Source organism: Schistocerca cancellata, chromosome 8 (assembly GCF_023864275.1).
Source record: "Schistocerca cancellata isolate TAMUIC-IGC-003103 chromosome 8, iqSchCanc2.1, whole genome shotgun sequence".
Taxonomy (NCBI): domain Eukaryota; kingdom Metazoa; phylum Arthropoda; class Insecta; order Orthoptera; family Acrididae; genus Schistocerca; species Schistocerca cancellata.
Window position 1 is genome coordinate 146,815,136 of NC_064633.1, and position 13,530 is coordinate 146,828,665.

A 13,530-nucleotide genomic window follows, 5' to 3' on the forward strand; every position below is an offset into this window, starting at 1 on the left:
TGCTCCGTTGACTGAGCTGTCCAAGCAGATCTCACGATTCAGAGGCAGTGGAGCCAGGTTAGAGTCCAGGTCAGACACACAGTTTTAATCTGCCAGGAGACATGAGATTACTGCATGCTCCACTGCAGAGTAAAAATTAATTTTGTAAACAGTCCCTCAGCTATGTCTCCACAGTATCCTTTCTTCCATATCTGTCAGTCCCGCAAGGTATGCAGGGCAACTGTGTGAAGTCTGAAAGGTAGGAAATTAGGTACTGGACAGAGTGAAGCTGTGAATGCCAACCTTGAGTTGTCCTTGGAAATCTCAATCCGAAGAGCAGTTGCCCATGTAAGGGTCCGCAGCTCGTGGTCGTGCGGTAGCGTTCTCGCTTCCTGCGCCCGGGTTCTTGGGTTCGATTCCCGGCGGGGTCATGGATTTTCTCTGCCTCGTGATGACTGGGTGTTGTGTGATGTCCTTAGGTTAATTAGGTTTAAGTAGTTCTAAGTTCTAGGGGACTGATGACCATAGCTGTTAAGTCCCATAGTCCTCAGAGCCATTTGAACCATTCTGAACCCATGTAAGGCAACTGTCCCAGCTTCAGAGGCAATGGAGCCAGGTTACAGTGCTGGCCAGACACACAGTTTCAGTCTGCCAGGAAGTGTCAGGTCGCACACTTTTTTCATCTGCCCAGAAGTTCCATCTCTTTTTGTGCTGAGGAAACCTACAGTGATAATAAGATAAATCTGCAAGCACATACTTCTTCTGGTTCTCGATTTTTGTAAAAATTTTACTGTACTCTTCCACTAGGTCGACTTCTCTCTCATCCCGATCATTAACAACGTTAATATTAATAATTATTCATGATTAATATTAATTGTCCATGCCACTATGAAGGTTTTGTCTCAAGGAGTTTGTCACAGAAATCAAAACAGATGAGAAATACTCGTATTTTATTAGAAACAAATTGCATGATCTCATTTTTTATAATCTCTGAGATTTGATTGATTGCTATTCACAAGACTAATTAAGGATTAAGGCTGGCCTGAACCACAGAACAGGAGACAGACATTATCAATGACTTTTAAGTTTTTATCAAGCGGCATGATTGCATTACGATCGATAGCATGATATTTAAGATTTCCTGAAACTTTACTTTAAGCGATCAGGCCCAGACGACCCTGTGAGGTCACAATTAGGGTTTCCGACCTGCTTCTGCCCTCTGTGAGATATACAAATACAGTAGAACACAACAAAAACAGCAGGAGAAACGTTCGCAACCCTCAGGCACGCAGGCAGTTACCGCTAATATCGCTATTTGTTGTGACCATACGAAACTGTAATTGTCTGGCCACAATTTTGGGTTGTTTGACCGTTCTGGAAAATGTTTTATTTTTAACTACAACAGATTAAATATTACTTCACCTTATTAGGGGGCCATTCGGAAATGGAAACGACTGTGAAAATCCGATGAAACTTTGCACTGATGTGTTGGGCAGTGTCTCTAATACGCCCGCCGATCGGATGACGACGCTCTTTTCTGTTCTGAGCGCACAGAAAATAGTATCTCCTGCCAAGAGTGAGGGTCTCATGAGAGATTTCGCCTGATATCATGCAACCAACGTAAAATAACTGTCAACCGTTTCCTTTTTCATGATAGTTCTCGGCCGCACTCTCCAGGAGCGTTGAAGATGCTCCTGCAGAGTTTGGGACAAGAAGTGTTTGATTATCCAAAATACAATCCCTAATTGGCTCCCACTGAATTCAGTTTCTGCTCACGTGAGTTGCTGGCTACGAAGACAACGTTTTAGCACAGACCGTGAGCTGTAGATCAGTGTAAATATTTAGTGGAAAGCAAAGCCGGCTGCCTCCTACGACGAGTCCACTGGAAAGTTGGCTCAACGCTGCGACAGATGTCTAGGTTGGAGCGGCGAAGATGTAGAGAAGTAGCTGGAGATATAGCTAACTGTTGCAAATAAAACATTTTTGATTTTCACAGTGGTTTGCATTTCGCGATCAACCAGACCTTACTTTCCGATTAGCCATCGGACACTAATTAATAAGATTCACTTACCTTTGCCACACATCTTCGCCACTGGAATGCTGGATTATTTACAACTGCCACAGACTGGTAAAGCATCACTTGATGCATAAATTAACAACTGTTCTCTTAAGGTACAATGTTCAACAATAACCATAGTACGTGTTCATCTGAAACCTCAGAGTGTGGGAGCTGCAACGCTGACAGGGAAGGCATGGTCTCCAGGAGTACCTCCCATACGTCGTTGTGGATTTCAGCGAGGCAACGCTATCTTCGTGGTATCGATATACGTTGTCGACTTTGGGGTGGCACCACGATCTCTGGAGAATACCACGCTATACAGGGTGGTCCATTGATAATGACTGGGCAAAATATCTTACGAAATAAGCATAAAACGAAAAGACTACAAAGCATGAAACTCGTCTAGCTTGAAGGGGGAAACCAGATGGCGCTATGGTTGGCCCGCTAGATGGCGTTGTAATAGGTCAAACGGATATCAACTAAGTGTTTTTTAAATAGGAACCCAATTTTTATTACATATTAGTGTAGTACGTAAATAAATATGAATGTTTTAGTTGGACCACTTTTTTCCCTTTGTGACAGATGGCGCTGTAATAGTCACAAACGTACAAGTACGTGGTATCACGTAACATTTCCCCAGGGCGGACGGTATTTGCTTCATGATACATTACTCGTGTTAAAATGGACCGTTTACCAATTGCGGCAAAGGTCGATATCATGTTGATGTATGGCTATTGTGATAAAAATAACCAACGGCCGTGAGCTATGTATGCTGCTCGGTATCCTGGATGACATCATCCAATTTTCCAGGCCGTTCGCTGGATAGTTACGTTATTTAAGGAAACAAGAAGTGTTTAGCCACATGTGAAACGTCAACCACGAGCTGCAACAAATGATGATGCCCAAGTAGGTGTTTAGGCTGCTGTCGTGACTAATCTGCACATCTGTAACAGACAAACTGCGCGAGAATCGGGAATCTCAAAAACGTCGGTGTTGACAATGCTACATCAACATCGATAGCACCTGTACCACATTTCTATGCACCAGGAATTGCATGCCGACGACTTTGAACATCGTGTACAGTTCTGCCACTGGGCACAAGAGAAATTGCGGGACGATGACAGATATTTTGCAGGCTTTCTGTTTAGCGATGAAGCGTTATTCACCAACAACGGTACCGTAAACCGGCATAATATGCACTATTGGGCAACGGAAAATCCACGATGGCTGCGACAAGTGGAAAATCAGTGACCTTGGCGGGTTAATGTATGGTGCGGCATTATGGGAGGAAGGATAATTAGCCCCCATTTTATCGATGGCAATCTAAAAAATGCAATGTATGCTGATTTCTTAAGGAATGTTCTACCGATGTTACTACAAGATGTTTCACTGCATGACAGAATGGCTATGTACTTCCAACATGATGGATATGTACTTCCATGATGGATGTCCGGCACATAGCTCGCGTGCGATTGAAGCGGTATTGAATAGCATATTTCATGACAGGTGGATTGGTCGTCGAAGCACCATAGCATGGCTCGCACGTTCACCTGATCTGACGTCCCCGGATTTCTTTCTGTGGGGAAAGATGAAGGATATTTGCTATCGTGATCCACCGAAAACGCCTGACAACATGCGTCAGCTCATTGTGAATGCATGTGCGTACATTACCGAAGTCGAAGTACTCGCTGTTGAGAGGAATGTCGTTACACGTATTGCCAAATGCATTGAGGTTGACGGACATCATTTTGAGCATTTATTGCATTAATGTGGTATTTACAGGTAACCACGCTGTAACAGTATGCGTTCTCAGAAATGATAAGTTCGCAAAGACACATGTATCACATTGGAACAACCAAAATAAAATGTTAAATCGTACCTAAGTTCCGTATTGTAATTTAAAAAACCTACCTGCCTCCAACTGTTCGTATAAAATTTTGAGCCGTATGTTTGTGACTATTACAGCGCCATCTGTCACAAAGCGAAAAAAGCGGCCCAACTAAAACACTCATATTTCTTTACATACCTCACGAATATGTAATAAAAAATGGGGGTTCCTATATAAGGAAACGCGTTTGATATCCGTTTGACCTATGGCAGCGCCATCTAGAGGGCCAACCATAGCGCCATCTGGTTTCCCGCTTCAAGCTATACAAGTTTCGTTCTTTGTAGTTTTTTCGTTTGACGCTTATTTCGTGAGATATCTGGCCCGGTCACGAGCAATGGACCACCCTGTATATGTGTTCAATTTGTTGAAATCGTTGTCACAAGCTACCCTGGAATCCGCTACTGTTACCAACTTGGGAAATATGTTCACAGGGTTGCCTGTCTGCATGTGCGAATTTATTCATGCGATAATAGAGGGTGTAACAAAAATGTACGGCACAAATTGCATGACAAATTCCTCACACGTACAAGATGAAATTGTGTTATATGAACATGGGTTTTGAAACGATTTGTTTCCGTGTTACAGCTCATTTTCTCCAACTCATTAATCACGGGAAACACACATGAAAAGAACGTACCAGGATACCTCATGCAACTCTATCTCACAGGGGATGTAAATACGCTCTCTGTGGGTACTGCCAAGTGGATCACCCACAGACAATCATGTGTTCAACATTCAACGCTGCAGCTACATGTCTTGTACTGACATTAGGATCGTCGTCAACTACATGAAGCATTACCGCCTCCCGTTGCGGTGTCTTTGTTCTTATAAGCCTCCTCCTCTTATAAGCCTTTGTTCTTATAAGCCTCTTATAAGCCTCCGAGTATCAAGCTTAAATGACCCATGTTCCCTAAGACGACGACCAATGGATCGCAACTTTTTCCTGTCGGGGCACCTTCGTCCTGGAAATCTATCCCGGTTCAAGCGTTGATCGGTGCAAATGGCTCTGAGCACTATGGGACTTAACTACTGTGGTCATCAGTCCCCTAGAACTTAGAACTACTTAAACCTAACTAACCTAAGGACATCACACACATCCATGCCCCAGGCATGATTCGAACCTGCGATCGTAGCGGTCACGCGGTTCCAGACTGTAGCGCCCATAACCGCACGGCCACTCCGGCCGGCTCAAGCGTTGAGCCCGAGCGCCTTTGCCGTCAGCTAATCCATCAAATGGGCATCTGCTGCCTCTGGATTGGTGTAAACTGACACTGCACGAACCCAATCTGTGATTAAATCTACGAAGTAAGCCCTGCGCCAGCAACGGTCGTACTGATCGCTGGAACAGTTGATGTTACCTGTGAACAACCAATGACGTAAGTCGTATGAGAACACGCACATATAAAACAAAGCACTGGCGGTGCACAACGTAACCAGACTTCACCAAGACTGCATGTTTCCCCCTATTCTAACGCTCTGTTCTGAGTGTGTTTCCCATGTTTAATGACTTGGAAAAATGAGCTGTAACTTGGATACGAGGCGTTTTCACACACATGTTCATATAACATAATTTCTTCGTCTGCATGTCAGGAATGTATCTTGCAATTTGTGTCTTACATTTTTGTTACATCCGGAACGGTTGTCTCCATGTTATGACATGCTTGATCCCCAGTGGTGCGTTCTGCAAATACACCACGGCGGATATCACGAACTGAAACGTGGAGAAATGTTCTACCTATCGACATGCGTTACTTGTCTTTATATCATATGTTTTACACACAGTCGCCTTCTGAAATCCCAGAGGCACCTATGAATAACCCTGTACTGATGCTACCCAGTCCGACAAATGAGAAGTTACGGATTTCATTATCTTCTCAGTGGTCTCGAAAATGTAAACTGAGAATCTGATTACCACATCTGGAGACCCAAACGCAGTGCGCCTAGTAATTACCTTCCTCACTGGGAATTCGGTGGAATTAAATTCGATGGATTCCATAATTCTCTAGCAGTACTGATGACGATAAGGAACAAAATACGACATCCTCATTATTTTATAACGATTAGTTTCCTTAAAAGCAGATGATAAGATCGCATAGTGTAGAAAAAAAAAAAAAAACAATCCTGTCCAATGCACGCAAATATAATGCATCAATCAAAGTATCATCAAACTTACATCAGCACTTTATATAACTTACATAACACTGATTTCCACGGAGGTTAAGTGAGTGATACGAAGTACTACATTACAGACCTACAGGTGTTGTGTACGCAGTTGAGAACTACTAAACTTACGTGTGCAGTCGATGTGCAGATCAAGCATGCCCAATGCCATAGTACATAGGCTGTGTTAGTAAACGTTATTGTCACTCGAATCTGTATTGATGAGCAGCGCAATATCGAGATGGTGGACATGTATTCAGGGGGACGGTGGTTGAACTTGTTCTCCGTCCACCCTGATTCAGACTTCCCGTAATTTATCTGAATCACTTCAGATACATGCCGAGACACGTCTTAGGACTAGCAGCATCCGATATCCTTTTGCAGTCGGGGGCAGTGCCTAGTCACTAATGACCTCATCTTTGGTCGCATCTTAAAGCATAATCATCGTTCCTGTCTTCGGATGTGTATTGGATTCGTTTTGAGTCTCAAAAAGTAATCCCCAAGTTCGTTACACCCTCCACTGCTGAGGGAAATAGCTTTGTGGTTGCCGTGCGTCAAAATTTCAGTATCATCCAAGGTGCTGTATGTAATTTGTTTATGGTGAAACGAGCTTCAAGCAGTTGGTGCTCGTTTGCAGGAGTATGTGTCGCTATTGCTGCTCTAAACACTCGAGATGAAGCTCGAAGTTGACGACATGGTAATATTGTTTAAGAAACAGCTCCGATCAGTGGGTCATATCTTGCTTCCATTACCAAATTACTCAATGCTCAGGACAAGTCCAATGAACTGCTCCATTCCTTTAGGGAAGTTGTACTATAAAACTGCTATCTTCACGATTGAATACCTCTTCATAGTTATGCGACCCACTAACCCTATCTTCAGCATCCATCTGCAGCACTGCGTTCCAAAAGCTTGACTTCTCTTGTTGTACTGTATTGTATACCGTCCACATGTCACTTCCAAACGGTTTAAATGGCTCTGAGCACTATGGGACTTAACATCTCAGGTCATCAGTCCCCTAGAACTTTTTTTTTTGTCATCAGTTTACTGACTGGTTTGATGCGGCCCGCCACGAATTCCTCCTTTCCTGTGCTAACCTCTTCATCTCAGAGTAGCACTTGCAACCTACGTCCTCAATTATTTGCTTGACGTATTCCAATCTCTGTCTTCCTCTACAGTTTTTGCCCTCTACAGCTCCCTCTAGTACCATGGAAGTCATTCCTCATGTCTTAGCAGATGTCCTATCATCCTGTCCCTTCTCCTTATCAGTGTTTTCCACATATTCCTTTCCTCTCCGATTCTGCGTAGAACCTCCTCATTCCTTACCTTATCAGTCCACCTAATTTTCAACATTCGTCTATAGCACCACATCTCAAATGCTTCGATTCTCTTCTGTTCCGGTTTTCCCACAGTTCATGTTTCACTGCCATACAATGCTGTACTGCAGACGTACATCCTCAGAAATTTCTTCCTCAAATTAAGGCCGGTATTTGATATTAGTAGACTTCTCTTGGCCAGAAATGCCTTTTTGGCCACAGCGAGTCTGCTTTTGATGTCTTCCTTGCTCCGTCCGTCATTGGTTACTTTACTGCCTAGGTAGCAGAATTCCTTAACTTCGTTGACTTCGAGACCATCAATCCTGATGTTAAGTTTCTCGCTGTTCTCATTTCTACTACTTCTCGTTACCTTCGTCTTTCTCCGATTTACTCTCAAACCATACTGTGTACTCATTAGACTGTTCATTCCGTTCAGCAGATCATTTAATTCTTCTTCACTTTCACTCAGGATAGCAATGTCATCAGCGAATCGTATCATTGATATCCTTTCACCTTGTATTTTAATTCCACTTATAAACATTTCTTTTATTTCCATCATTGCTTCCTCGATGTACAGATTGAAGAGTAGGGGCGAAAGGCTACAGCCTTGTCTTACACCCTTCTTAATACGAGCACTTCGTTCTTGATCGTCCACTCTTATTATTCCCTCTTGGTTGTTGTACATATTGTATATGACCCGTCTCTTCCTATAGCTTACCCCTACTTTTTTCAGAATCTCGAACAGCTTGCACCATTTTATATTGTCGAACGCTTTTTCCAGGTCGACAAATCCTATGAAAGTGTCTTGATTTTTCTTTATCCTTGCTTCCATTATTAGCCGTAACGTCAGAATTGCCTCTCTCGTCCCTTTACTTTTTCTAAAGCCAAACTGATCGTCACCTAGCGCACTCTCAATTTCCTTTTCCATTTTTCTGTATATAATTATTGTAAGCAGCTTCGATGCATGAGCTGTTAAGCTGATTGTGCGATAATTCTAGCACTTGTCAGCTCTTGCCGTCTTCGGAATTGTGTGGATGATGCTTTTCCGAAAGTCAGATGGTATATCGCCAGACTCATATATTCTACACACCAACTTTAATAGACGTTTTGTTGCCACTTCCCCCAATGATTTTAGAAATTCTGATGGAATGTTATCTATCGCTTCTGCCTTATTTGACCGTAAGTCCTCCAAAGCTCTTTTAAATTCCCTAGAACTTAGAACTACTTAAACTTAACTAACCTAAGGACATCACACACATCCATGCCCGAGGCAGGATTCGAACCTGCGCTCGCGCGGTTCCAGACTGAAGCGCCTGGAACCGCTCGGCCACCAGCGGCCGGCGTCACTTCCAAATGAGGCTATACTTCAAGCAAATATCGTTAGAAGGGAGTTGCTAATAGTGAAATTTGTATTTGATGTTAAGAAACGTACCTTCTCCAGATACTCTTTGCTTCCTATCACCGCCCACATTTTATATGCTTTCTAATTTACACCTCGTCAGTTAATGTGATTCTCAAACAGAAAAACTTACGTTCTGTTTTTCATTCTCATTTCTAATCTAATGCCGTCAGCATCTATCGGTTCAATTCGACTGCGTTCCATTGTCTTTGCTTCACTTCAGTTGATATTCCTCTTATAACCTCTTTTCAAGTTGAAAGAGAAAGTTATTTCAGCTCGGGGTACAACTGGTCGATTCTAGAAAGGTAAAGATCTTCAGATAGTGTTGTCGGAGTCAGGAGGTGATTACATAACAAATGTAGATTTGACGTTTAGGACATAGTTTCATAGAGTTGTGTGGAAAGAAATACAGTGTGGAAGGAAAAACAGTTTTCGCGACTTGAACCGACTCTCATCCGTCACGGTCAGCAGACACCACATGGTTTTCGCAATCACGAGCATTGTTATGTACACACAACGAGTCAGTAAGGGGGAGAGAGGGAAGGAGGGAGGGGGAGAGAGGGAAGGAGGGGGGGGGGGAGAGGCTCAGATTCCATGTCAGTAACACTGGGTCACAAGCTGACGATCTTTCTTCACATATGTGACACTTTTTTTTTACCTGTGTAACGATTTTAAAGGAAAATCTGACTACATAATTAGATTCAGTGGTTGCCCTCTACAGAAGAGCGAATAATTCTCTTGTGTATAATTTTTGTAATAACGCTGCTTTCGAAACAGTTTATTTTCAGTGAGCTACTAACTCATTAAGAAACTGTGTGACCCAAAATAAACTTTGCAACTTCAAAATACATTGACATGACCTCTGATAACTATAGCATTACTACTAGGGTAACATTAATTTTAAAAGCATTCCTCTCAAAACTGGTTACACTGAACGGGTTGAAGCTCATTAAAAAAAGGAGTCACCCAAAATGCACTTTTCAAGTCCATAACACAGTTACATGGTTAATCAGTTTCGCCTATATGCTACTGAGGCCAATATTTGACGTAGGAAGGTAGGAATGAAGATGAGATCATTAGAGACGGAGCAAATATTCAGAAATGTGGAAAGATGGGCAGCAAAAACGGCCGAGACCTATTGAAAGGAAAATTTCAGTGATTGCTTTAACCAATTTACGGAAACTAACGATAACTTAATCCTGGCAGTCTTGTTGCTCCCATTTTGATGGAATCAAAGACCCCCGCTGTTAATAGGGAAAAAAAGGAAAGACGCACCACGAAGAATTATCCGCATGCGACGGAATCGGTAGATGTGATGTAGTGTATGTACGGGCAAACAAGTGACTGTTTCAGAAAAATTGGATGATATTTTGAAGAGGTAGAGATACACAAACTGAGCAGTAACGCGTTAGTCCGTTAGTCCAGCTCTCACCCTTATGAAAGCAATTACTAAACTGGGCAATGAATGACAGAGCTGTTGGATGTCCTGCAGAGGGGTACCTTGCAAATTCTTTCTAATTGGTGCACTGATCTTCAAAATCTCGTGACGATTGGAGGGCCCTGCCCACAGTGCTTCAAACGTTCTCCATTCGCCAGAGAGATCAGGTGAAACTGCTGTACAAGCTAGGGTTTTGCAAGCACGAAGAGAAGCAGCAGCGACTCGCCGCGTGCAGGCGGCCATTATCTTGCAGATCCGTAAGTCCAGGATGGCTTGCCATGAAAGACCACAAACTGGGACGTAGAATATCGTCGCCATATCACTGTGCTGTAAGGGTGCCACGGACGACAAATACAGGGGTCCTGCTACGAACTGAAATGCCACCATAGAGACCATCATTATTAGCTGTTGCGCCTTCAGGTTGTGATTCCTCCTTTGTTCGGGTCTTCTCCAGACACATATTTGGCATGGAATCTCATCGACGGGAGTAGAATTGTCTCCAGTGAGAGTCACGCTTCTAATTGAATTGCATGTAAAAGCTACAACTAGTTACAAGTTACAAATTAAAAAGCAGCTGCGTCTTTCTAAATACAGGAAACACAAACTCAACATTGCTGAAGATATGCAGGGTGGTCCATTGATAGTGACCGGGCCGAATGTCTCACGAAATAACCATCAAACGAAAAAACTACAAAAAAAAACTCGTCTAGCTTGACGGGGGAAACCAAATAGCGCTATGGTTGGCACCCTAGATGGCGCTGTCATAGGTCAAACGGATAACAACTGCTTCTTTTTCAAATAGGAACCCCCATTTTTTATTACATATTCGTGTAGTACGTAAATAAATATGAATGTTTTGGTTGGAACACTTGTATCGCTTTGTGATAGATGGCGCTATAATAGTCACAAACATATAAGTGCGTGGTATCACGTAACATTCCGCCAGTGCGGGCGGTATTTGCTTCGTGATACATTACCCGTGTTAAAATGGACCGTTTACTAATTGCAGAAAAAGTCTATATCGTGTTGATGTATGGCTATTGTGATCCAAATGCCCAACGGCCGTGTGCTATGTATGCTGCTCGGTATCCTGGACGACATCATCCAAGTATCCGGACCGTTCGCCGGATACTTACGTTATTTAGGGAAACAAGAAGTGTTCAGCCACATGTGAAACGTTAACCACGACCTCCAACAAATGATGATGCCCAAGTAGGTGTATTACCTGCTGCCGCGTCTAATCCGCACCTTAGTAACAGACAAATTGCGCGAGAATCGGGAATCTCAAAAACGTAAGTGTTGAGAATGCTACATCAACATCGATTGCACCCGTACCAAATTTCTATGCACCAGAAATTGCATGGCGACGACTTTCAACGTCGTGTACAGTTCTGCCACTGGGCACAAGAGAAATTACGGGACGATGACAGATTTTTTGCACGCGTTCTATTTAGCGACGAAGAGTCATTCACTAACACCGATAACGCACTATTGGGTAACAGAAATTCAACGACTGCTGCGACAAGTGGAACATCAGTGACCTTGGCGGGTTAATATATGGTGCGGCATTATGGGAGGAAGGATAATTGGCCCCCATTTTATCGATGGCAATCTAAAAGATGCAATGTATGCTGATTTCTTACGGAATGTTCTACCGATGTTACTACAAGATGTTTCACTGCATGACAGAATGGCTATGTACTTCCAACATGATGGCTATGTACTTCCAACATGAAGGATGTCCGGCACATCGTGCGATTGAAGCGGGATTGAATAGCATATTTCATGACAGGTGGATTGGTCGTCGAAGCACCATACCATGGCTCGCACGTTCACTGGATCTGACGTTCTCGGATTTCTTTCTGTGGGGAAAGATGAAGGATATTTGCTATCGTGATCCACCGACAACACCTGACAACATGCGTCAGCTCATTGTGAATGCATGTGCGAACATTACCGAAGGCGAACTACTCGCTGTTGAAAGGAATGTCGTTACACCTATTGCCCGCTCACGAGCAATGGACCACCCTGTATATGTGTTCAATTTGTTGAAATCGTTGTCACAAGCTACCCAGAAATCCGCTACTGTTACCACTTGGGAAATATGTTCACAGGGTTGTCTGTCTGCATGTGCGAATTTATTCATGCGATAATAGAGGGTGTAACAAAAATGTACGGCACAAATTGCATGACAAATTCCTCACACGTACAAGAAGAAATTGTGTTATATAAACATGGGTTTTGAAACGCTTTGTTTCCATGTTACAGCTCATTTTCTCCAACTCATTAATCACGGGAAACACACATGAAAAGAACGTACCAGGATACCACATGCAACTCTATCTCACAGGGGATGTACAGGGTGTTTCAAAAATGACCGGTATATTTGAAACGGCAATAAAAACTAAACGATCAGCGATAGAAATACACCGTTTGTTGCAATATGCTTGGGACAACAGTACATTTTCAGGCGGACAAACTTTCGAAATTACAGTAGTTACAATTTTCAACAACAGATGGCGCTGCAAGCGATGTGAAAGATATAGAAGACAACGCAGTCTGTGGGTGCGCCATTCTGTACGTCGTCTTTCTGCTGTAATCGTGTGCTGTTCACAACGTGCAAGTGTGCTGTAGACAACATGGTTTATTCCTTAGAACAGAGGATTTTTCTGATGTTGGAATTCCACTGCCTAGAACACAGTGTTGTTGCAACAAGACGAAGTTTTCAACGGAGGTTTAATGTAACCAAAGGACCGAAAAGCGATACAATAAAGGATCTGTTTGAAAAATTTCAACGGACTGGGAACATGACGGATGAACGTGCTGGAAAGGTAGGGCGACCGCGTACGGCAACCACAGAGGGCAACGCGCAGCTAGTGCAGCAGGTGATCCGACAGTGGCCTTGGGTTTCCGTTCGCCGTGTTGCAGCTGCGGTCCAAATGACGCCAACGTCCACGTATCGTCTCATGCGCCAGAGTTTACACCTCTATCCGTACAAAATTCAAACGCGGCAACCCCTCAGCGCCGCTACCATTGCTGCACGAGAGATATTCGCTAACGATGTTGTGCACAGGATTGATGACGGCGATATGCATGTGGGCAGCATTTGGTTTACTGACGAAGCTTATTTTTACCTGGACGGCTTCGTCAATAAACAGAACTGGCGCATATGGGGAACCGAAAAGCCCCATGTTGCAGTCCCATCGTCCCTGCATCCTCAAAAAGTACTGGTCTGGGCCGCCATTTCTTCCAAAGGAATCATTGGCCCATTTTTCAGATCCGAAACGATTA